Source organism: Notamacropus eugenii, chromosome 1, assembly GCF_028372415.1.
Source record: "Notamacropus eugenii isolate mMacEug1 chromosome 1, mMacEug1.pri_v2, whole genome shotgun sequence".
Lineage (NCBI taxonomy): Eukaryota > Metazoa > Chordata > Mammalia > Diprotodontia > Macropodidae > Notamacropus > Notamacropus eugenii.
The window spans coordinates 373,160,811-373,186,306 of record NC_092872.1 but is presented as its reverse complement, the minus strand read 5'-3'; the positions used below and the strand labels follow the sequence as shown (position 1 = coordinate 373,186,306).

The 25,496-nt window shown below is 36.3% G+C and overlaps 1 pseudogene; it reads right to left on the bottom strand.

Moving 5' to 3' along the window:
• Window positions 1–202: 202 nt before the first annotated feature.
• LOC140525974 (transforming protein RhoA pseudogene) lies at window positions 203–1,291 on the bottom strand (annotated as a pseudogene).
• Window positions 1,292–25,496: the final 24,205 nt, after the last annotated feature.

Here is a 25,496-nt window from a genome sequence, read left to right as displayed (position 1 = left end):
ATGTACTTTAAAAAAAAACAAACAGAGACTTTATGTAGAGATAAGAAATATCAGTATTAGGAAATTCAATTATACAAAAAAATACTACATCTAAGCTGGGGTAGATATATTTATTTTTTGGTAACATACATTAAGTGGCACTAATTACACAGTAACTCTAAGGTAACTAACATGAAACCACAGAACTGTAGCTTTGCCACAACTGTATGGGGACTTGCCTCTCTGGCTGGGTGCCATTTTCAAACAATTGAATAATACCCCAGAGCTATACCAATGAAAGCCTTATAAGAGATCCTGCTCTGAAGTGACTGTATTAATTCCCCAGAGGGCCCTGAAGCTAACAATAACAGGACCTTAGGTATAAAAGTAGTTAAAGCCCAATTCACAAAAGCATTACCTTCTCTTTTTCTAGAAAGAAGTAAGAAGTTACGAATTCCCTTGAATTAATGCCAGATGTACTGGTTGGGAGAATGAAGAAGGTTATTAAGAATAATGTCAGAGGGACCCTGGTGTGCATAGATGTGTTGGACACAGATTGTCATTAAACAATCGTGGTTGGCTTCTAAATACTGGTAGCGAGATGATTTCTGATTTGTAAATCTCTTAAAGTAAATTATAGATAAATGAAAAAGGCCAGTAATCAAACACTAAGATTAATAAACTGCATTTCAAAAATTAACCGAGTGAGGGCTTGGGCTTTCCACTGTGTTTACAAGACAAGGCACCCGGATGTTTTCTTTCCACATTTGACTTGCAAAGTCGATCTTGTGGCCATTTCAAAAACCTCCCTCACACCATCTTTGGCCTTTGCTGAACACTCCATATAACCAAATGCACCAATCCGATTTGCCACATCTCTGCCTTCTTCAGGTTTCACTGACTCTGGCTTCATCTTGGCCAGCTTTCGTCTCATGGGCTCATCACTTCAAAGATCCTTCTTGTTCCCAACCAGGATAATGGGCACACTGGGACAGAAATGCTTCACCTCCAGGGTCCACTTCTCTGGGATGTTTTCTAAACACTCAGGGCTATCTATGGAAAAACACATAAGTATAACATCGGTATCTGGGTAGGAAAGAGGTCTAATGCAATCATAATCTGATAGACCAGCTGTGTCCCACAAAGCCAGCTCCACCTGTTTTCCATCCACTTGAATATCTTCTATATACTTTTCAAACACTGTGGGCACAAAAACCTCAGGGAATTGGTCTTTGCTAAATACAATCAGTAAGCTTGTCTTCCCACATGCACCATCACCAACTATAACCAAATTTTTTCTGATGGTGGCCATATCTCACAGGGAGGCTGTGAGAAATAGGATCTGTATAACAGATATGGTATGTAAAGCACCTTGAACTTCTCAGAGGAAGGGCACACAGGCGGTTCTTCAGTCTGTCTGTGCCGGGTAAGCTGTTCCGTGAGCTGCGCGTTCTAGGACTCAGGCAGTTTCTACACAAGAAACTGGCAGGCGCCCGGTGGAGGTGGCGGCTGGAGGCGGGGCTACAACCCGCACAATCACTTCTTATCACCTATTCTGTGGAATGTTCCTGGAGATTAGAGTGAATTAGAGAAAAAGAAAGAAATCAGGCTATCACTGACTTGGTGAGTCCTGAACAAGGACTCTAAAAGCCAGTTCTTAAAGCATAGACCTTAAAGATTGTTTTGGCTGGAATATGACATGGATTAAGAGGGATATATGGAATGAGATAGCTAAATATTATAACTGTTATTATTTCATAATGTTTCAACCTTGCACTGTGTTTCTCTTTGTCTCATGGATTCAATCTTAGTTTCTTCATATGAAGTAATAATTCCTTTTTTCTGAAGCTTTTGATAGGTTTGAGCAAAACAATTAGTTTACCATTTTTTTGACCTTGTGAGCCTAGATTAACTCACTGTCTTCTAAGGAAGAGAGAGAGAGCTTGATTCCTTTGTTGTTGCTGTTGTTTTTACTATTGTTTGTTTTTGCTTTTTAAAGTAACTATAATAAGGCCCATGTGACTGTAAATTTCTCTGAGTAATCCTAAAAAAGATTCAAGCTTTGTAGCCTTAGGCAAATCACTTCTCCCCTTAGCCACTTCATCTTTGTTTTTTGTTTTTTTAAATTTATTTATTTTTAGTTTTCAACATTCATTTCCACAAGATTTTGAGTTACAATTTTCTCCCCATCTCTCCTCTCTACCCACCCCAAGACAGCAAGCATTCTGATTTACCTTTCCCCCAATCTGCCTTCCCTTCAATCACATCCCTCCCTTCACTCATCCCCATCTCCTGTATTTTCCCATAGGGAAAGAAAGATTTCTACACCCTATTGCCTGTATATCTTATTTTCCAGTTGCATGCAAAAACAATTTTTAACTTTCATTTTTAAAATTTTAAGTTCCAACTGTTCTCCCTTCCTCCCGCTCCACCCATCCCCACAGAGAAGGGAAACAATTCAATATAGGTTATACATGTGTAGTCATGCAAAAGACTTCCATAAAAGGCATGTTGTGAAAGACTAACTATATTTCACTCCATCCTATCCTGCCCCCCATTTAGTCTATTCTTTCTTTTGACCCTATCCCTCCTCAAAAGTGTTTTACTTCTAATTACACCCTCCTCCAATTTGCCCTCCCTTCTTTCGTCTCCTCTCTACTAACTTATCCCTTTCTCCTCTACTTTCCTCTAGTGTAAGATAGATTTTCATTGCAAATGGAATGTGCATGTTATTCCCTCTTTAAGCCAAATGTGATGAGAGTGAAGTTTACTTTTTCCCTCTCACCCCTCCTTTCTTCCCCTTCATTGAAAAAGCTTTTTCATGTCTCTTTCCATGAGAGATAATTTGTTCCATTCTATTTCTCCCTTTCTCCTCCTAATATATTCTTCTCAATCCTTAATTTTATTTTTTTAGATATCACCCCTTTCTATTCAACTCTTCCTGTGCCCTCTTTCTATAAGTATATAATCCTTCCAACTACCAAAATATTGAGAAAAGTCTCAAGAGTTACAAATATAATCTTTATACAAATTATATACAAATATAATAAGACTGTAAATAGTTCAACTTTAGTAAGTCCCTTATGATTTCTATTTCCTGTTCACATTTTCATACTTTTCTTGATTCTTGTGTTTGAAGGTCAAATTTTCTATTAAACTTTGGACTTTTCATCAAGAATGCTTGAAAGTCCTCAGTTTCACTGAATGACTATTTTCCGACAAATTATTTTACTCAATTTTGCCGGGTAGGTGATTCTTGGTTTTAATCATAGCTCCTTTGGCCTCTGGAATATAATATTCCTAGCCCTCTGATCCCTTAACATAGAAGCTGCTAGATCTTCTGTTATCCTGATTGTACCTCCATATTACTCAAATTGTTTCTTTCTGCCTGCTTGCAATATTTTTTTTTTCCTTTACCTGGGAGCTCTGGAATTTGGCTACAATATACTTAGGCATTTTCCTTTTGGGATCTCTTTCAGTAGATGATCATTAGATTCTTTAAATATTTATTTTACTCTATTGTTCTAGAACATCAGGGTAGTTTTTCTTCCTAATTTTTTTGAAACATGATGTCTAGGCTCTTTTTTTGATCATATCTTTCCAGTATTTGCATAATTTTAAAATTGTCTCTCATGGATCTAGTTTCCAGGTCAGTTGTTTTTCCAATGAAATATTTCACACTGCTGTTTTTTTCATTCCTTTGGTTTTGTTTTATAATTTCTTGATTTTTCATTAAGTCATTAGCTTCCATCTGCTCCATTCTAATCTTAAAGAAATTACTTTCTTCAGTGAGCTTTTGAACCTCCTTTTCCATATGGCCAGTTCTGCTTTTTAGGGCATTCTTCTCTTCATTGACTTTTTGGATCTCTTTTGTCATTTGAGTGAGTCTATTTTTAAGGTGTCATTTTCTTCAGCATTTTGGGGTCTCCTTTAGCAAACAGATGACTTGTTTTTCATGATTTTCTTTAATTACTCTCATTTCTCTTCCCAATTTTTCCCCTACTTCTCTTACCTGATTTTCAAAATCATTTTTGAACTCTTCCATGGCCTGAAACCAGTTCATATTTTTCATGGAGCCTTTAGATGGAAGAGCTTTAATTTTGTTGTCTTCTGTTTGAATGCTTTGGTCTTCCTTGACACCAAAGTAAGATTTTGTAGTCTGATTCTTTTTCCCATTATTGCTAATTTCCCTAGCCATTTACTTGACTTTTGAGCTTTTTGTCAAAGTAGTTTCCTCCTTCCATTGAGGGTGGGGGTGTACTGTCAGCAGCTTGATCCCACTGCAATCTGTTGACCTCGAGCTCCAGAAGCAGTGGCTGCAGCTGCCCCTGCTGCTGTGGCTGCCTGCAGGTTCCTCTGCCCCTTCCCCCTTCTGCTGCCCTGTGGCTGGGGCCTGACCACTATACTCTCACACAGTTTGCACAGATTTTTTCCACTGACCTTTCAATTTTTCCTTAGTGTTTTGAGGTCATGAAGTCTGGAAGCCTTCATAGGTGTGAGAGTTTCAGTCCCCCTATTCCTGCTCAGGCTCCATCTGTGCCTGTACAGTCCACACTGCACTGTACTCTGCTCCCAGCCTGGCACTATAGATGCTTCCCTTCATCTTCCAGGCTGTCTTGGGCTGCAAATTTGCTTCACTCCATCATTCTGTAGGTTCTGAAACTCCAGAATTTGTTTTGAGTCATTTTTAACAGGTATTTGGCTGGGCTTAGGGGGAGTGCTCTAGAAAGTCAGTGCTTTTACTCTGCCATCTTGGCTCAGCCTAGTCTCTTCATGTTTAAAACAGCCAAGACTGCACGAGAGAATCTCTAAAGATTCTAAGGTTTTGTCAACAACCTTTTTTTCAGTGCTTTCTATGACTACAAATTAAAGAATCTTCTGGTTCTGTTGGCCCTGCACAGTTTTAAATTCCAAGTCAATAACAGATAATTTCATCACTTGGTATTTCATTGGAAATAATCATCCTCTAAAGAGTGTTGTTGCTGTAGCTATTATGTGTTCAGCATTTTTCAAAGTGCTATGGAAAAGGGTATTTGAGAAAGAAAAGATCCAGTCTCTATCCTTTAGAAACTTGGAGAAGCAATACTAATATCCTTTAAAACTGTGCTCAAGCTCTACCTTCTGCACAAAGCCTTTCTTTAAAACTACCTCAGACACTAAGCCACTTTTGAAGTTGGAAAAACCTGGGTTCTGACACATGTTAGTGATCAGTAGTTACTTACAAATATCCATTGGGTGAATGATTGAAACAAGTAAAATGCAGAGATCAATACATCACAGAGTGCCATTGAATGCTAAATATCTTGGTATAAATGCTAAGCAGAATTAGTACAAATAGTGTAATAGAAAGACTTCCCACTGCATTCAAGGCCTTCTCTTGTCATCCTGACTTATATGATGCCACTGGGCATGGATAGCTTCAAGAGGAGAAAATGAGGCTGGTGACTTTGCAAAGCCCTCTCAATCCAATTCACTTGCAAGTCATGACATCCCATTCAGGATCCTCTTCAAGAATGAAGGACAAACAATAGCAAATGTAAAGAAATGGAGAAAAGAGATGAATATGAGATGAACTCAGTCACAGAAGGTTCCATTTATGCACAGTACTATACAGTTGATTCCTGCAATTAGTTTCTGGAAGATGCATTTCTGAGTCCTGTACACAAAGCTCAAAATCTTTGATGTTATAAACTGTCAACATCAGTCCCCATTCTAGCTAATTTATTTTTTACCCTGAACAGTTTCAGGGATTATACTTTTGTTTAGTTCTTAAAATCAGAATTAATCATATCAGCATGTGTTATATACAATATAGTCAGGTTTTCTGTGAAGAGTGATGTACCTTTGTTCAGAGTACTTTTTCCAACTCCCAGATACATGTTCCTTTTTTTGTTTTTAGATCCTTACATGTGAATTATTGGTGCGTGATGTGTCTACATATGTTTTCCCCTTTGTCTTTGTGATTTTCTATTTTGCTTGATCACACTTCATATTGCCTTCTTTCATTTCTTTTTATTCACTTTGAATAACTTTTCCTTCAAGTTTTATTTCCCTGATATTTATTTTGTCCTTTGCCATCCATATTTCTTCTTTCTGCACCTTATCATTCTAAAACCATGACTTGGGAGCTGAACATCTGATCGATCAAATAGAAATGTATGCTCCAAAACAGATCCCAACCTCTTTAAATCTTATATTCCAGTGTTATTATGGCCAAAAGTTAACCATGCTGGGGCTGATATGATGAACTTCTCTGTACCAAGTTAGACTAGTCCTATCTTTTCAAACATTCACAGTGATTTGCTGGTCTTAGCATAAAGACTTTCCAGTTTGATAGTAACTACTAAATCTGATGTTCCACTGGACCAGTCTTTGAGAACCCAGACTTACTGCCACACTGTGATAAATCACTGGAGTCTGAGTAGATAAAAAAAAAGTATGTCCTTCAATGTAGTGACCACTAAACTTGGACAAATTGAAGAAAACTAACCAAAGAGATGATAGAATTAATTAATGGAATAGAAGACAAATGAAGGAAATTGGCCTAGTGAAGAATAGAATTTCACTTTTCAATAGGCCTTTTCAGAAGCCAATAATCAGAACAGGAAATACCTTCTGGGTTTACGATGAGGTTCATATCTAAAGTCAAGAGATTAATCAAAACTTAATAATGATAAGATTATATGATAAGTTTCAAGAATGAATGTGGAACTAGGAAATGAGTAAGACCATATAAATTCCTTTTATTGGCTTGCCTGGGTCACTGTCTAATTCCTGAATGTCAAAAGTCAGGACAGGAAACCACTCTAATGCGAACCCAGATTAGGTATGGAGAGTATAGGCTGAAGAACCAGGAAAAAATCTATGATGATCTCTTGGTGTAAGAACCAACCAAACCTTGACAAAATTGATAGCTAATTTTCTATGCCAAAATACATTTCATCTTTAGACTATTAGTAACCATAGAGAGGATGGGATGTAATTATAGGCTGGTTGTTGTTTTTTTTCTTTTCTTTCTTTTAAGGAAACAGTGTTTGAAATAGAAAAATATTATCAGCGTAGTTTGATTTTGCTGCTTTATTTCCAGTTAAAATCTAGGCCCCTGGTTCCCAGTCCCATTCATTTATCATTGTTCTATATTGCATCTTGAAATGTAAAGAAAGAATATGACCCAGATTAACAATTAGTTCTTAGGGCACAGCACACATGGTGAATCAGCATGGTCCTCGCCATGGCAGGGCCGAGCAGGAAGCCTCAAGCTATCTGAAGCCATCGACAAGCTATGGATTCGCAAATGTATTAGCTCAGGATGAGAGTCTGTTGGAACTGAGGGAGGGAGAAGTCCTGAACCCCAGGTAACTGCAGCAGCCTCTCCTGAGAATATCAACTAGCAGATTAAATGTCTGTAAGTCACCTACTTAAACTTCCAGGAGCCAAGATGGCAGAGTGATCAATAATTGCTATCTCCTTCCCCTTGTTGACCTTGAAGAGCCCAGATAATATTACCCCATGAAAAATCCTGGAACAGTGGGATCAGCCTAAGGGATAAACAGTCTCTTAGCCCATGAGGCTAGAAAAATTGCTAAGGAAGGTCCCTCTTGCTGTGGCTGAAGGGGACAAGTACAGGACCAGATCAGTCCCAGACAGCCCCCCCCTCAGCAAATGAGGAGGAGATCCTGAGGCCCATGGGGGTGGAGTACACAAATGCCAACACCAGGACCACAGGTGTGCCTCAGCACCCCAGGGAAATCAGAAAGACACTAGGCACAGACAGGTTCATCAACCTCTAAGCTTGCCTATGCTCTAGTTCAACAGAGGAGACCTCCTGTGGTCAGGCCAACCCTCCCCCACACTTAACACAGTAAGCTCCAGGGTAACTCTGGGGAAATCCAAAAAAAGACTTCACCTGGCCTCTGCTTTCCAACACCAGTCAGCTCAGCACCAGGCAATCTGCAGCATTTTAACTTCTAGGTGAAAGAAGGCCACAATACACAAAGCCTCAAGTTCTAGGCACAAGAATTGTGGGACAGACTGCCTGTGTCCAACAAGCAGAGAACTACTTTAAAAGTGAGGAAAAGGGTGATTAGCATGAATCAGAAGCAAACAGAAAAGACCATAAAATCTTTCTATGGGGACAAGGACTAAAACATAGATACCAAAGAAGTCAACATTGAGACTACACTCCCATCTAAAACTTCAGAAGGGAATAGGCCAAAGAGTATTTTTGGAAGACTTAGGAAGCATTTTAAAAGCCAAATTAGAAAAATAGAAGAAAAACTGGTCAATAATTTTAAAAATATGAAAAAAGAAAGGATTGAAGAACTTGAAAGGAAAATTGGACAAATGAAAAAGGAAGTACAAAAGCCAACTGGAGAAAATAACTCCTTAAAAGGAACAATTGGACAGATGGAAAAAGAGATACAAAAGTTAACCAAAGGAAACAATTTCAGAAAAATTAGAATCAGGAAAATAGAATGTAATGACTCTATGCAACATCAAGAATCAGTAAAACAGAATCTAAAGAAAGAAAATATAGAAGAAAACGTTAAAATATCTAATTGGAAAAGCAACTGACCTGGAAAAAAGATCCAGGAGAGGAAATCTAAGGATTAGTGGTCTACCAGAAAACCCTGATAAAAAAAAATTGCCTGGACAATATTTTCCAAGAAATCATCCAAGAAAACTGCCCAGAAGTCCTAGATCCAGAGGGCAAAATAACCATTGAAAAAATCCATTGATCAACTCTTGAAAGGGATCCCAAACTAAAAACACCAAGGAATATCATTGTCAAATTCACAGAAATGTCAAGTGGAGAAAATCCTGCAGGCAGCCAGAAAGAAACAATTCAAATATCAAGGGGCTACAGTCAGGATCACACAGGACCTTAGAGCTTCTACTTTAAAAGATCAAAAGGATTGGAATATGATGTTCCATAATGCAAAGGAGCTGGGACTACAAATGAGGAACAATCACCCAGCAATAATGAGCATAATATTTCAGTCAAGGAGATGGATGTTCAATGAAATAAGTGATTTCCAGACCTTCCTGATGAAAAGGTGAGAGCTTAATAGAAAGTTCAATCTTTAAACAAAGGTCTCAAGAGAGGCATAAAAAGGTAAACAGAGGAAAACAAAAATTTGTTATCCAATATGGGCAAACTGTTTACATTTCTATAAGGGAAGATGGTATATGTCAGTCTTGAAAGTTGTATATTTAAAATGATAAGTAAAAGGGATATACATAGATAGAGGGAGCAGGAACAAAGCAAATGATGTCATGATAAAAATGTGATTTAAGGGTGTGAAGGGATTGGAATAGGAGATGTGAAAAGGAGAAGGCACAAAAAGGTGAATTACCTCACAGAAAGAGGCACACAAATATATTACAGTAGAGAGGAGGTGAGGGAGATGAGCATTGTTTGAGATTTACTCTCATCTGATTGGGTTAAAGGAGGGAACAATAAACTCAATAAAGTATAGAAATATAACTAGTTCTATAGGCAGTAAGAGGGGAAAGGGGAAAGAAAAGGGAGGTGAAGCTAAAAGGGTGGGAAGAAGTAGTAAGGGAAAAGAGGAGTAAAAGGGAGGGAAGCTGAAAGAAGGGAGGGAAGACTGAGAGAGGCAGTGGTCAAAAATTAAAATTCTATTATGGAGGGGGAGAATGGAGAAATAAAAGCATAAATGGGGGGAAAGGAAATGGGGGGAAAGATATAGATACTAATCATATCTGTAATAAAAATGACAATTCTACCTAAATTAATTTACTTATTCAGTACCATACCAATCAAAGTACCAGATAATTATTTTCTAGCACTAAGAAAAATCAGAATTCATCTGGAAGAGTCAAAGGTCCAGAACATCAAGGGAACTAATGAAAAGAAATACTAGGGGAGGTGGTCTAGCTCTACCAGATCTCAAACTGTATTATAAAGCAGCAATTATCAAAACCACTTGGTACTGGATAAGAAACAGAGGTATAGAACAGTGGAATATGCTTGGTACTTAAGACACAGTAGTCAATGAATATAACAATGTACTCTTTGATAAACCCAAGGACCTCAGCTTCTAGGATAAGAACTCACTGTTTTACAAAATTTCTGGAAAAACTGCATAACAGTGTGGTGGAAACTGGGCATAGACCAATGCCTAACATCGTACACAAGAATAAAGAATAAATGGATACATGATATAGGTATAAAGATTGATACCATAAACAATTTAGGAGAGCAAGGAATAGAATGTTTGTCAGATTTATGGAGAATGGGGAAATTTTTGACCAAACAAGAGATAGAGAACATTATAAAGTGAAAAATGGATGATTTTGATTGCCTTAAATTGAAAAGTATTTGCACAAACAAATCCAATGCAACCAAGATTAGGAGGGAAGAAGAAAACTGGGAAAGAATTTTTGCAACTAATGTCTGTGATAAAGACCTCATTTCTAAAATATATAGAGAATTTAGTCAAATGTGCAAGAATACATGTCATTCCCCAATTGATAAATGGTTGAAGGATATGAACAGGTAGTTTTCAGAGGAAGAAATTAAAGCTATCTATAGTCATATGAAAAAAATGCGCTAAATCACTATTGATTAGAGAGATGTAAATCAAAGCAACTCTGAGATACCACATCACACCTCTCAGATTGACTAACATGACAAAACAGGATGATGATAAATGTTGGAGAAGATGTGGGAAAGTTGGAACACTAATTCATTGTTGGTGGATCGGTGAGCTGATAAAACCATTCTGGAAAGCAATTTGGAACTATGCCCAAAGGGCTACAAAAATGTGCATACCCTTTGACCCAGCAATATCACTTCTGGGACTCTATCCCAAAGAGACCATAGAAATGGGAAAGTGTTCCACATGTACAAAAATATTTATAGAAGCTCTCTTTGTGGAGGCAAAGAACTGGAAATCAAGGGGATGCCCATCAATTGGGGAATGGATGAACAAGTTGTGGTGTATGAATATAATGGAATACTATTTTGCTATGAGAAGTGATGAACAGTAAGACTTCAGAGATGCCTGGAAAGACTTATATGAACTGATGCTGAGTGAAAGGAGCAGAACCACAAGGTTGTACACAGCAACAACCAGAGTGTGCAAGGAATTTTTCTGGTAGACTTAGTACTTCATTGCAATGCAAGGACTTAAAAAATTCCCAATGGTTTCTTAAGGCAAAATGCCTTCCACATGCAGTAAAAGAAACTATGGAATTGGATCGCAGAATGGAGCAAAGCATTTTCTTTTGTATTATGTTTTGTTTTATTTTATAGTTTCTCCTATTCATTTTGACTTTTCTATGCAACATTGCTAAGGTGAAAATGTATTTAATAGGAATGTATGTATAGAACCTGTATAGGATTGTGCACCATCTCAGTGAGGGAGTGGGGAGGGAGAAGGAAAGGAGGGGGAGGGAGGGAAAAAAATCTGAGACAGATGAAAATGGTTGTAGTACACTGAAAACAAATAAAATAATTTTAAAAAAAGATTTAGTTCTTAGAGTTCTGACAGGGTTCCAAAATCCTTTCTTCTCCTCCTCTTGGATAAAAGAATTAATTCTACCTATCATTTTCCCCACAGATCAAACTATACTAATCTCTGAGAATTATGAGAAGTGTAGTTGTATCTTATATTTTGAGAGACATGTGACTTCATTCTTCTGGGCAATTGTTCCTTTGATAAAGATCACAATATTTCCACTCTTCGTTCTCTGAGATCTTTGTCCTTGTTTCCCCAAATATCTTCCATAAAAAACTTGTTGATCCAGCAATACCACTACTAACTCTGTATCCCTAGGTGGGATTCCTGGGGGACTAGTGGTGCCTTTGACAGTAATAGAAAAATTTTGAGAGGGAGAAAATTTGGGAAGAAAGAAAACGAATTCAGTATGGGACATGTTGAATTTAAGATATCTAAAGAACATACAGTTTGAGATTAATAGGCAATTGAAAATACAAGTCTAGAGGTTATGAGAAAAGTTTGGATACATAAATTTGAGAAAATCAGCATAAAGATGACAATTTATTTCATGGGAACTGATGAGAACCCCAAGTGAAATAGTGTAGAGCAGAGATTGCCAAACTACATCCTGCTGATTGTTTCTTATACCATGTGAGCTAAGAACAGTTTTTATATTTTTAGATACAATAAAACTTTATTTTTTAAATATTAAGCCAATATTTTCTCAAAGGCTATACAAAAACAGGTTTTTTTGGAGGGGGGCGTTAGTTTGGGTCTGCAAGCTACAGTGTGACTATCCATGGTTTAGAGGGAGAAGGTTCAGGACAGAACCCTTTAAGGTACTCATGTTTAGTCAGCATGACCTTTTTGAAGATCCAGCAAAGGGAATGAGAAAATGATCAGATAGGCAGTAGGAGAAACAAGGGAGAGTAGTACCCTGAAAATCTAAAAAGATAAACATATCAAGTGAAGACAATGATCACCAGTGTTAAAGGCTGCAGAGTGGGAAAGAAGGATGAAAACTGAGAAAAGATCATTGGATATGACTATTAAAAAATAAGAGGTAACTTTAGAGACAAAAGTTTGGTTAAATGAATGATAAGGTCAGAAATCAAACATGAGAGTTAAGAAAATAAGAGGAGAAGTGACAGCACCTATTGTAAATGGTCTTCTTCAGTTCAGTCACAAAAAGCAGGAGAGATATGGGATGATAGTTTCTTTGAATGGCAAGAGAGGTTTATGAGGATGGAAAACCATAGGTATGTTTGTAGGCAGTGGGGAAACATCCCATAAACATAAACCCTTAAAAAGTGGGGAAACAACCCAACTAGAAAAGGATTGAAGATGTTGTAGAACAGGGATGATAGAGGGGACAATCTACTGGAAGAGACAGCATGGAACAGAATAACTTCTGCATGTACAGGAGTTGGCCTTAGCAAGGAGAATGGTTATCTCATCATGTGAAGCAAGTGTGAAAGGGGAGATAGCAGCAGAAGCTATCTGAATGAAATAAAGTGAACAGGATGGAAGAAGTAGGAGCTTTTAACTAGTGATCCTGATTCCTTCAGTAAAATATAAGGCAATGTTCTTATCTAATAGCATCTAACAGAAGGAGAGGTGCCATGGAAGTATGGTGGAAGGAGGTGAAAAGGTTTGGAAGAGCTACTATAGTGAGTAAGGTAGTGAATTAATTAGTGAAGTGTGAAGGAATGACTTGTATGATTCATTGATTGGCGTGATGAAAGATGAAATTTGAACTCATGTTCTCCTGACTCCTGCACTGGTGCTCTATCCACTGCACCACCTAGCTGCCCCAGTTATTATAATTAGCATAGGCAACAAGTAAAGATGACCTGAAATAATATGGTAGCTTCATGAGTAGAAAGTGATATAAGATATGTTATGAAAAGAAAAATGTCAAAATGTAGTAAGTAACTGAATGTGAAGTGAAGGAGAATGAAGAATTGAAGATAATTCAGAGGTTTTTGAACCAGAATACTGCAAAGAGGGTGGTGAGCTCTATAGAAAAAAAGTTTAGAAAGGGAAGTGGATTTAAGCAGAAACATAATAATTTATAATTTGTACATGTTGAGTTTGAATTGTCTGTAGGACTACTGTTCTGCAGTGTTCAATAGACAATTTGTGTTGTGAAACTTCAGCTTCAAAGAGAGACTAAGGTTTGATATATAAATCTGCAAGTTTTCTATGTAGAGATTATAAATCAAACCATTAGGAACTGATTAAGTCACTAAATAGAGTGAAAAAAGAAGCTAAAGGCAAAACATTGGGGTTTCCTGATAGGTGATATAAGACTGAAGACTGAAAAGGAGTAGTCAGCCAAGTAAGTGGGGAGTCTGGATAGAGTAGTATTATTATAGTTCAAAGAAAATACCCAGGAAAGAATCATCAGCTATATCAAAGACTGCAGAGAGATCAAGAAGAATGAGGATTGTAAAAAGATCAACAGATTTAACCATTAAGAAATTATGGGTTAACTTGGGAAAAATGAGTTCTAATTGAGTAATGAAGATGGAAGACAGACAACAAAGGATTGAGAAATAAGATGTTGGGAAGTGGAGACAATGAGTGTAGATAACTTTTCCTAGAAGTTTTGTCAAGAAGAGTTATATATCATCTCCCCAATCCAAATCCTTCCCTTTTACCAGATTCCATGTATCTGTTGATATAACCACCATGATCCTATTGGCACAGTTTTAAAATTGCCTGATTTCTTTCTCCCCTTTTCTCCAATCCATCCTCCCCAGAGTTGCAAATTTAGTCTTCTTATGGCACAGATCTAATATATTTCTATAGCTGCTAAGAAATGCAAATTCTGTAAAATGCAATTTAAGATTCTTTACTCTATGGCTCCAGTCTATTTTCCAAAGCTACTTCATGTTCCTCTCCTTTATGCATTTTTGTTCCAGTCAGATTGTATGGCTAGCTATTCCTCAGACTCAGAGTTTGATATCCTATCTCCTTACAATTGTCCAAGATGTCTACCAGTCTGGGAGGTATTCCATTTTCATTTTTCACTCTATGATCTTTATCTTCTTTCAAGACTCACCTCAGGAGTAACCACCTTTTAAAGTCTCTGATAACCCCAAATGAATCGAATTCAAACTAACTCAGGAAATATCTATTAGATTGGCTTTCTGTAAGTGCTGGGCACTAGAAATGTAAAGTAAAAAATAAAAATCTCTGTTTTTAAGGATCTTATTTTGTTTTGGGATGACACAATATATAAATAAATGAGGAAGATAGGGATAGGACCTATGATTTCAATAGTATTGGCAACACTCAGATGAAGTTCCATCTAAATCTACAAATTCATACCTTCTCAGTAACTGTTTTTTTAATTGTTTTGTTTCTTTTATTAGCTATAGCAAGAAGTTGAGTCATTTTTCCTGGTTCCAAAGTTGACTATCTATCCCTCACTACTTCTCAGTGCCTCTTTATACCTAACTAAATAAGTAATTTTAAGAGAAAGGGAGAGCACTATACTGACATGTTCTCCTTCCTCAAATTCCTTTTCATTTATCTATGTGCTTATGTACCTATAGAATATTAACTCCTTGGAAGTAGGGAATGTTTCATTTTCCCCATATCTCATGCCATGCACAATTCCTGGTACATAATGGGTATTTAGCAAGTTCTTTGACCGAGTTGAATTGAATCTCTAATCTTACCCATTCCCCATGGTTCTGTATGTAGATAACAAAGTCAGTCTGGGCCTCTTTTCCAGGGGCTCACAAATAAGCTCCATAACCTCACAAGACAAAATGAGATTTAGAAAATCAAGAGAGTTTCAAGTTTGTGAGTACATTTCCCCTAATCTTCAAAACTACCTCAAGGAAAAACAATGTACTACTCCCATCAGAGGGATACTACAGATGCCAAGACTGGAAAAGGTTTCATTCCAGGAGGAAGAGGAATAGGTATTCTTTACTTTCACATGATAGCAGCAGTTATCCAAACCAAGAATTATTGAAAGGCTTATTTAAGATTTTTTTTAAAGCCTCCCAGAAATTTTCCAATGAAAGTAAATAAACAATGCACAGGGTGAGAGGAGGCCCAGCTTCTCCATAAATACAGAATCAGGAGGTGTTCTGGTAAGCCAAGGAGAACATCTGGTTGCACCAATACAGCACAGTCTTAAAGATTTTCACATTAGGAATTTTACTGCTGAATGGCCACATTTTGCCTAACAAACTTCTCTGAGTTTAATTTCTTCAACATGCAGAATGAGCCACCCAGGAACTCAGTATCTAAAAGGAGCAATAAATAAGTGGGAAAGTCTAGCAAATCACAGAAAGAAGTATGCTAAGTATTATTCAAATTGATATGTATTTGAAATACCATCACTAACTTAATGTTATGTTGATCTAATAATAAGTAGTATTTTCATTATGGGGGGGGTGGGGGTGGAAATGTAATGTGTTACTGCTTTATCCTTGATAGAGTCTCAAGGAGGGATTCAGGCTGGGTTGCCAAGCTGTCAAGAGAGTCTATATGCAAATCCAAATGTATGTGATTTAGGGATATAATGGACCATGAGTAATCCACTAGAGTCCCATGAACCAAGAAGACTTCAGCTGTGATTGCTCTGTGCTGCTGTCTATAGGCTAAAGAGAAGTTGCCTTTACCAGGACAGCAAACTATTAGTGAGCTTTAGATCCAATGAAAGGAAACTAGGACTGAATATTTTTCATGTTGCTCATGAAAAGCATAATTAAGCAACTCCATCTCTTCCCTTGAAAAGCTTCCTCCTGAGAACTAGCTCATTAGAATCAAGAAATCAAGGAATCAGAGGACTTCAGATCTGGAAGAAACCTTAGGAGGCAACTAACTAGTTCAACCTAAAGCTGAAAAATAATATTTTCAATACACCCAACGTATGATTAGCAACCTCTGCTTGAGGACCAATGGAGAGGGCACATGAGGAAGAGAAAATTAATTCCATTCAATTTTTGAACAACTAATTTTTAGGAAACTTTTTCTTTACATGTTGCCTTAATTTGACTCTTTTCAACTTCCAGTCATCACTCCTAGTACTCTTCTCTAGGCACCAAGAAGTAAGTTCAACCCCTCTTCTCAATGATAACTTTTCAAGAACTTAAAGAAAATTATCACCAATTATCATATTCTTGAGTCTTCTTTCTCCAGGTTAAACATCCCCAGGCATCTCTCCTCTATTAAAGGGAAAGGCTACAGACTCATTACCATTCACATTGCCCTCTGCTGGATGTTCTTTATCAACATCTGCACTAAACTGAATGGAACATATAATCAATATGATCTGAGCTTGGAAGACAGAATAAAAATGATCTAAACCCTTCTTAAGGCTGGAAACTGTCCTCTCTCTTAATGGAAGCCAGGAACCACATTAGCTTTTTTTGGTTGTCATAGGATATTGTTGAGTCATCCTGAGCCTTCAATTCACTAAAGTCCTCTACTTCTTCCCCTTTATCTTCCCCTTTCATCTAAGTCATGCTTACTAACCACCGCTGTCCCCAAAAACTCTGCCCTTGGATGACATCCCTTCTCCTCTGTATTATTTTTGCTTGGTGACTTCATTAGTTCCCTTGGATTCAGTTTTCATCGCTGTACAGATAGATTCATAGCAACTTATCTGGGCTCAATCTATCTCTTGGGATTTAGTCTCACATATCCATATACCTTTTGGACCTCTTGAAGTATATTTTGCATGTATACTCTTCTAAAAATACTTCAATCTTCTTTATTATTGAATATTCACATTTTGAACTGTATAGTTAAGCTCAGATTTGCTAGCTATTTCACCATGGACTACATTATGTGCCTCATTGCTCTTCAGAGCACATTATTCCATTCCTTCCTCCTTTTTTCTAATGGGTACAGAATAGCCTTCTGATTTTTTCATGTATTTTTCCTTTACACTTGAAGATGTTTATCCTGATGTCTTAACAAACTTGCTTCTAAATTGAATGGTTAAAATTGACCACTGCATGGCTTGGAGTTTCAGCCTTGAATTTTTTTTTTGGTTTTTGGGAGGCAAATTGTATAAAGAGATAATAATGACTACCATTGATATAACTCTTTAAAGTTTGCAGAACAGTTTACAAACATCATCTCTTTTTATCCTCAAAAAACTAGCTGCCATTACTATTATGAATGCAAGAATTATTTTCCCCATTTTATAGAAGGGGAAATTTGAGGCTCAAATGCGTCAAGTGACTTGCTCATAATCACAGTATCAGAAACAATAGCTGAATTCAGCTGAATTCTCAAAGACTTTAAATCTACCACTCTGTCTTCTATGGCATCTTATCCTTCAATAGTAGAGTCTTTGCAAGTCCTAAGGCCAATGCATATTTTCTAATACACTATACAATATGATTCACTTATGTTAATATGTCATCATTGATGGAAAGTTGGCCTTGGAGTTAAAAACTGGATTAATTTTTTTCTCTGAGATATATATACTGATTGTGTGACCCTGGGAAATTCATGTAACCTTTGCATGTCATCTATAAATTCTTTAAGACTAAAAGTTAGAGAGTAGGTGCTACTCTACCACTGATAGAAGAAATTTCTTACCAGGAGCTCTACATACCAATTATATCACTTATTAGATTAAAACATGCTATATACATACATACATATTTATACATACATGTTCATACTAACCCCTCTACACATATATGTATGCATGTCTATTTATTAATGTCATGTGTTTGCCTTGACAACATATGTATTACAAATGATAATGGCATCTTTTTCTTCTCATTCTCTATGAGCATCATTCTGCAATGAAACCTGTTACTTTTTTGTATAAATTCAAAATTTTCATACTCAGAGTCTCTACACTTGCTATATATTGAGCATTTTAAGTAAGTGTTTCTTTAAAGTGTCATTCACCAGCTTAATTAGCCCTAAAGGAAACATTTGTTTCAAATTAGGAGCAGCAGCATCTCTGGAAAGGACATAACAGCATTAACAATGGCAGCTTGTTTAAGTAATGGGGCTTTTAAAGCTGATTTGTAAATGAGAGTGACTGAGTCCAGTAGCATTTTAACTCAGTTGGTTTTGTAAACCTTCAAAATATTTAACTACTCATATCAACAGATCACCCTCATCATCATCAAATCATGGGAAACAAAGCAGCCCAGAAATAAATTATCATCAGAATAGCAAAGGGAAGATAATTTACATCATCAAAAAACTGTGCTACATTGGAAAGAGAGATGTTTTTGGAATCAGAGAACATAAGCACTACTGGAATAACCTTAGACATATCACTTTTTTTCTGTGGTTTTCAATTTTCATAACTACATAATGAATAGGTTGTACTGGATTGGCTCTGAGGTCCTTCACAATTCTACCTAATATCTAACCATAGATATATCATTCTCATTCAACCATTAATCTTAATTCATTAAATATTTTTTGTATGCTTCCTGATGGTTTGTTGAAAAGCATCTTCCTTCTTCCTCATCTCAATAAATATGATATCAGAGTGATATAATAGAAATGGGGCTCTGTTTGGAGCTGGAAGAGCTAGGCTCAATTTCAATTTCTGTCACTTATTAGATGTATGGCCTTGGATAAGTTAATTATTCTTTCTGAAGGGGATGGACTAAGGAATAGATTTAGCGCCATAAAAATTCTTTGTAGATCATCTAATATCCAAATTATGCCTCTGAGTTCCCTTCTGTACCTACATTAATGACCCTCTGTTCTTATAATCTATTATCCTGTGATCTGCTATGGTCATCACTTACAAAGAATATATACACATACAGACAGACAAACACACATGCAAATGCATATGTATGTGTGCAAATACCTACATACCTACATACACACATACATGTGAGTGTATTTGTATGCAATTTCTAAGTATATCTCCATGAAGATGTCCAACTAACTCCCGAATAGCCTACTATAAACTAAAATTGATGATAAATGTTTAGGAAAAGTAAGTTTAAGCCTATGTGGGGGGGAGTGGGAGGAAGGTGAGGATCAGAAAAGAGATAAGTCCACTGATTAGGGTAGATAGGATAATGATAAGTGTTGACAAGAAGGCTGAACCACTCAACTCTTATTTTGTTTCTGTCTTCTGAAAAGAGGTATCTTTGGACTGTGAATGATAGGACACATGATTACCAGGGAATTCAAAACTTAAATCAATGAGATAATTTAGATAGTATCTGAGTTAAAATTTCAAATCACAAGGGTGAGAAGAAATGCAAGCTTGAGTACGAAAAAAATTGACAAATGTTATTGCTAATGTTTTGTTGGGAGTCTGAAAAATATTAGAGAATGACAAAATTGTTTCAGGATTAGAGAAAGATAAACACCCTAATTTAAAGAAGAGTAAAAGGGAGAGGAAAAATGGCAGTATTTGAGTTATAGACCAGAATACTATCAAGGATAGTTCTTTGAAGTGCCATACTGAAGACTTTTATCTGAGGTTACAGTGACTCACTCATGACTATTCTTTGGATTAAGTCATTCACCAGTTACATACTCCCTTAAGTCACTGTCTTCCCATGTAACCAGCAACTTGACTTCTGGCACTGTTACAGAAGACATTATAAAAAGCATGACTTGAGAGTAATTAGAAAGGTAAGCAGTGATCATGAACAAGGAAATTCTAGGCATTATTCTAGACAAGTATATTTTTGTCAATCTTTTTGAGTTATACTATACCCCTTGCTAAGAGTTCATCATTTCTATATTTTAAGGTGAGTCTAGAAATCACTAGAGATCAGAAACCAACTTCTATTTTTCACCATATTTAGTTATTAATATTTAGTTTGCAACATTCAGTTCCATAAGATTTTGAGTTCCAATTATTCAATATGGTACTAGAAATGTTAGTTGTAGCAATAAGAGAAGAAAAAGAAATTGAAGGAATTAGAACAGGCAAAGAAGAAATGATGTTATCATTTTTTGCAGATGATATGATGATACACTTAGAGAATTCCAGAGAATCAAGTAAAAAAGTACTTGAAATAATAAACAACTTTGACAAAGTTACAGGTTACAAAATAAACCCACACAAACCTTCTGCATTTCTATATATTACTAAGAAAGCCCAAGCTTTGTTTAAATCCCATTTACACCAAGGATAGACACTATAAAATATATGGGAGTCTATCTGTCAAAACAAACCCAGGAACTATGTGAACAAAATTACAAAACACTTTTCTGACAAAGAAAGGCAAACATAACTAAGTGGAAAAAACATCAGTTGCTCATGCATAGGACGAGTCAATATAACAAAAATGACAATTCTACCTAAAGTAATTTACTTATTCAGTGCCATACCAATCAAACTATCAGATAATTATTTTCTAGAGCTAGAAAAAATAATATCAAAATTCATCTGGAAGAAAAAAGGTCCAGAATATCAAGGGAACTAATGAAAAGAAATGGTAGGGAAGGTGACCTAGCTCTACCAGTTCTCAAATTGTATTATAAAGCAGAAATTATCAAAACCACTTGATACTGGCTAAGAAACAGAAGAGTACACTAGTGGAATAGGGGTAGGTACTCCAGGCACAGTACTCAATGAATATAGCAATCTACTTTTTTGATAAACCAAAGGACCCCAGCTTCTGGGATACAAACTCACTGTTTGACAAAAATTTCTGGGAAAACTGGATAAGTGTGGTGGAAACTAGGCATAGACCAATGCCCAACACCATACACAAAAATAAAGTCCAAATGGGTACATGATTTAGGTATAAAGATTGATATTATAAACAAATTAGTAGAACAAGGAATAGTGTATTTATCAGAATTATGGATAAGGGAATAATTTTTGACTAAAGAAGAGATAGAAAACATTATGAAGTGAAAAATGGATAATTTTGATTACATTCAATTGAAAAGTTTTTGCATAACCAAACCCAATGCAACCAAGATTAGGAGCGAAGCAGAAAACTAGGAAAGAATTTTTTCAACTAGTGTCTGTGATAAAGGCCTCATTTCTAAAATATATAGAGAACTGAGTCAAATGTACAAGAATACAAGTCATTCCCCAGTTGATTAATGGTCAAAGGATATGAACAGGCAGTTTTCAGAGTAAGAAATTAAAGCAATCTATAGTCATATGAAAAAATGTTCTAAATCACTATTGATTAGAGAGATGACGCAAATTAAAGCAGCTTTGAGATACCACATCACACTTACCAGATTGACTAACATAACAAAACAGGAAGATGATAAATGTTGGAGAAGATGTGGGAAAGTTGAAACACTAATTCATTGTTGGTGGAACTGTGAGCTGATCTGACCATTCTGGATTTTGAACTATGCCCAAAGGGTTACAAAAATGTGCATACCCTTTGACCCAGCAATACTTCTTCTAGCACTGTATCACCAAGAGAAAGGGTCCCACATGTACAAAAATATTTATAGCAGCTCTCTTCATGGTGGCCAAAAGCTGTAAATCAAGGGGATGCCCATCAATTGGGGAATGGATGAATAAATTGTGGTATATGAATGTAATGGAATACTATTGTGCAATAAGAAATGATGAACAGGAAGACTTCAGAGGATCCTGGAAAGACTTATGTAAACTGATGCTGAATGAAAGGAGAAGAAACAGGAGAACTTTGTACATAGCAACACCTACAGTGCGCAAGGAATTTTTCTGGTAGGCTTAGTACTTCATTGCAATGCAAGGACTTAAAAAATTCCCAATGGTCCCTTAAGGCAAAATGCCTTCCATATCCAGAGAAAGAACTATGGAATTCAATCACAGAATGAAACAGATCATTTTCTTTTGTATTATGTTTTTTTTTGTTGTTTTATGATTTCTCCAATTCATTTTAATTCTTCTATACAACATGACTTAGGTAAAAATGTATGTAATAAGAATGTTTGTGTAGAACCTATTTAAATTGTATGCCGTCTCAGGGAGGGAGTGAATAGGTAGGGGGGATGAAAGGGGAGGGAGGGGAAAAATCTAAGATATATGGAAGTGATTGTAGAACACTGAAAATAAATACAATAATTAAAAAAAAAAAGATTTGGAGTTCCAAATTTTCTCTCCATCTCTCTCCTCCCTCACCTCATGATGGACATAATTTGATATAGGGTCAACATGTATTTTCATATTAAACCTATTTTTGCATTAGTCATGTTGTAAAGATTAGAGCTAATGGGGGAAACCACAAGAAAGAAGAAACAAAAAAGAAGACAGTCTCCACAGTTCTTTTGCAGAATGTGGACAGCATTTTCAATCATGAGTCTTTTGCAGTTGAGATCAACTTCTTAGATGACTATTCATTTCTCAAATATAAAACATATATGGAACACTGCTAACTAGACACACTTCAAGGCAATGGATTAAGATAGCTACTGCTTAGAGTATTACATAAGGAAAGAATATTGAGAAGAAGTCCCAGTCCATTCAGCTGGGCAGAAATGGATTCCATTGCTATAGCAGACTGGCTCTATCAATCAGTCAACCAGCATGCATTTATTAAACATATTCTCTGTGTCAAACACTGAGCCAGTTCTTGAGAAATCAAAGATTAAAATGAAATTATCTCTCCCCTCAAAGAACTTAGCCATCTAAACATAACACTAGGTAGTGATCAGTTTGACCTCCCAGCATTGCACTTTCTGTGCAAGTAAAAGTATGAACACAATTTTTCTCTATCAGTTCTCATCTAAGGATATACATATTCAAATAAAACTAAAATATTTTGAGCTCATTTTTGCATATATATTCAACTGAATAGTACTCTTTTTTTCTCCCTTCTCATCATTATTGAAAGAATCATTCATCCACTTACAGATTAAATGGAATTGTTGCTATAGAGAAAACAAAATAACAATTCAGGCTTTTCACTCCTAAACTGCTAACAGCATCTCTTGTTAAAATATATATTTTAAAATCTCCCCACCATATCTATGCTGTGCTTTTAGAAATTCACATGAAGGTCTTTGGGAAAAGCACTACGAGCATCCTAGTTTTAAATTCACAAGGGGAAGAACAAAAAACTATCTCACAGTAATCTGACTCCCTCTGTCTCTTTCAGTGGATGACAGTGAATGATCCCTACCTTCTGACTGGCAGCACATGCAGTCATCTTTTCTCTCATCGCCTCCTAATTTGTGCCCATTATGGCTAGAAACCTGTACATAGTTATACCACTTGTTACCCATAAGCTGATTCCCAGAGGAATCTCTCCCTCAGGTTGCTCAAATCATCTTCTCCAATGTTATAGCCATTCTTTCTAGGTCTAAGGCAAACTGAAAAATTAAACACTAGAGTACTGTGCATCCTAAGCTCAAAGCACAGAAGAGATGGAAGTTGAATAAATAAGCAAGAGAAAGACAGTGAGTATAGAGGAAACATTATATTATCTTTTTAAATAATCTCTCTTCCCCAAGATCTCATGATTTACCTTTTCTGTAACCTCTGAGAATGCTTTCTATGCTTTCCCTGAGCACTTTACATCCGTTGTTCTCTCTTTGATGCCTAGTAGAAAATGGGAGTAAAGTGAGAGAGAAAGATAAACATGTACCAGATGCATCAGAAGATGTTGTAATAGTGCTACATTCCTTCTCTCCATGAAAGATTTTCAGATCTCTGCAAAACTGAATGAGGATATTTGAACATTCTCATACATATACCATAAATGTTCTAAGCATCTGAATTCAAGAATCTGTTGTAATTATTCCAAAATTCCAGTTAATTTTCCTCTCTGTTTTCATGTACATCATTATTACCAGAAGTTAGCACAGTACCATGTAGTGTCACTTGACAAAACTATTTCAGTAATCAATATGTAAAACATAGCACATATACATATAGCTAAAGTACATGCATACTCTTAGCTCAAAGGCAAGAAAACATAAATAGCAAAAACAAAACAATACTACATCCACTGTAACACAATTTAAGTGACAGGAAAGTCATAAACATCATATACCGTTACATTCTAATGATATATTGTGTAAACATATATTACTGGCATCATCTTTGAAGTGGATATGACCATTATTTTATTTCAACTGCGGCATCATATTAGTTTGATCACTGGACGGATAGGGGGTGACCTCATGACTTTTTACAACTTTCTTTAACAACTTAATTATATAGATTGATAGTCAACATTCTCAGAGATACTTGTCAATGAAGGTTAATGGAGGGCAGATAGAAGAATTTTCACATGGTATGGTTTGTTTCTGACCTTTACATGGCTCTACTTCTGAAGCAATAGACAATAAAGGATAAACTTCTGGATTTGATTTTTCTTTTCAAGTTAAGGCAGAATTGCTTCACTTCATTGTAGGTGACAGTAGTACAGAGAGACTCTTCTTCATCTGAATTGTTTTGCTATTATCTAGCTCAGAGATCACTTTGTGATTGTTGACAAGTATCTTCTCTTTGATTTGACTAACAGTCTATCACTCCTTTAACCCTGCTCATTAGAGAGTCCAACTACTTCCCTTCTAGGCAACAGGTAATAGTGATTGTCTTTCTAGGGCTTATCACTCTATTTTTGGAGGGAGAGGGTATAATCAGCTTGTACAATCTTTCAACTGCTTATTATGAAATAACATATTCTTTGTGCCATTCTGTATTGTCTTCCCTGGACTACAAGAATTCTAAGATACAGTCATGTTAGTTGGTATATTTCCATCAATCTGTCTCTCAACACATAAATATTCCAGTTGTGTGTCTCTTCATCCTCTCCATTTATTTGAAACTGTAAAGTATTGGTCAATAAGATGTTTTGGCCCTTTCCCAAATGTCAATACCTGTAAGCTAAAGCCTTTGGTATTCCTGGGAGCATTTTAATCATGTACTAGAAATACCACATATTGACTCCAGTAGGCCTTTTATTTGGGGCAACTAGGTGGCCCAGTGAATGGAGTGCCATCCCTGGAGTTAAGGAGATCTGAGATCAAATCTGGTCTCAGGGACTTATTAGCTAAGTGATCCTGGGCAAATCACCTAATCCTGTTTCCTTCAGTTTCCCCATCAATAAAGTAAGCTGGAGAAGAAAATGGCAAAACACTCTAGTATCTTTAGCAAGA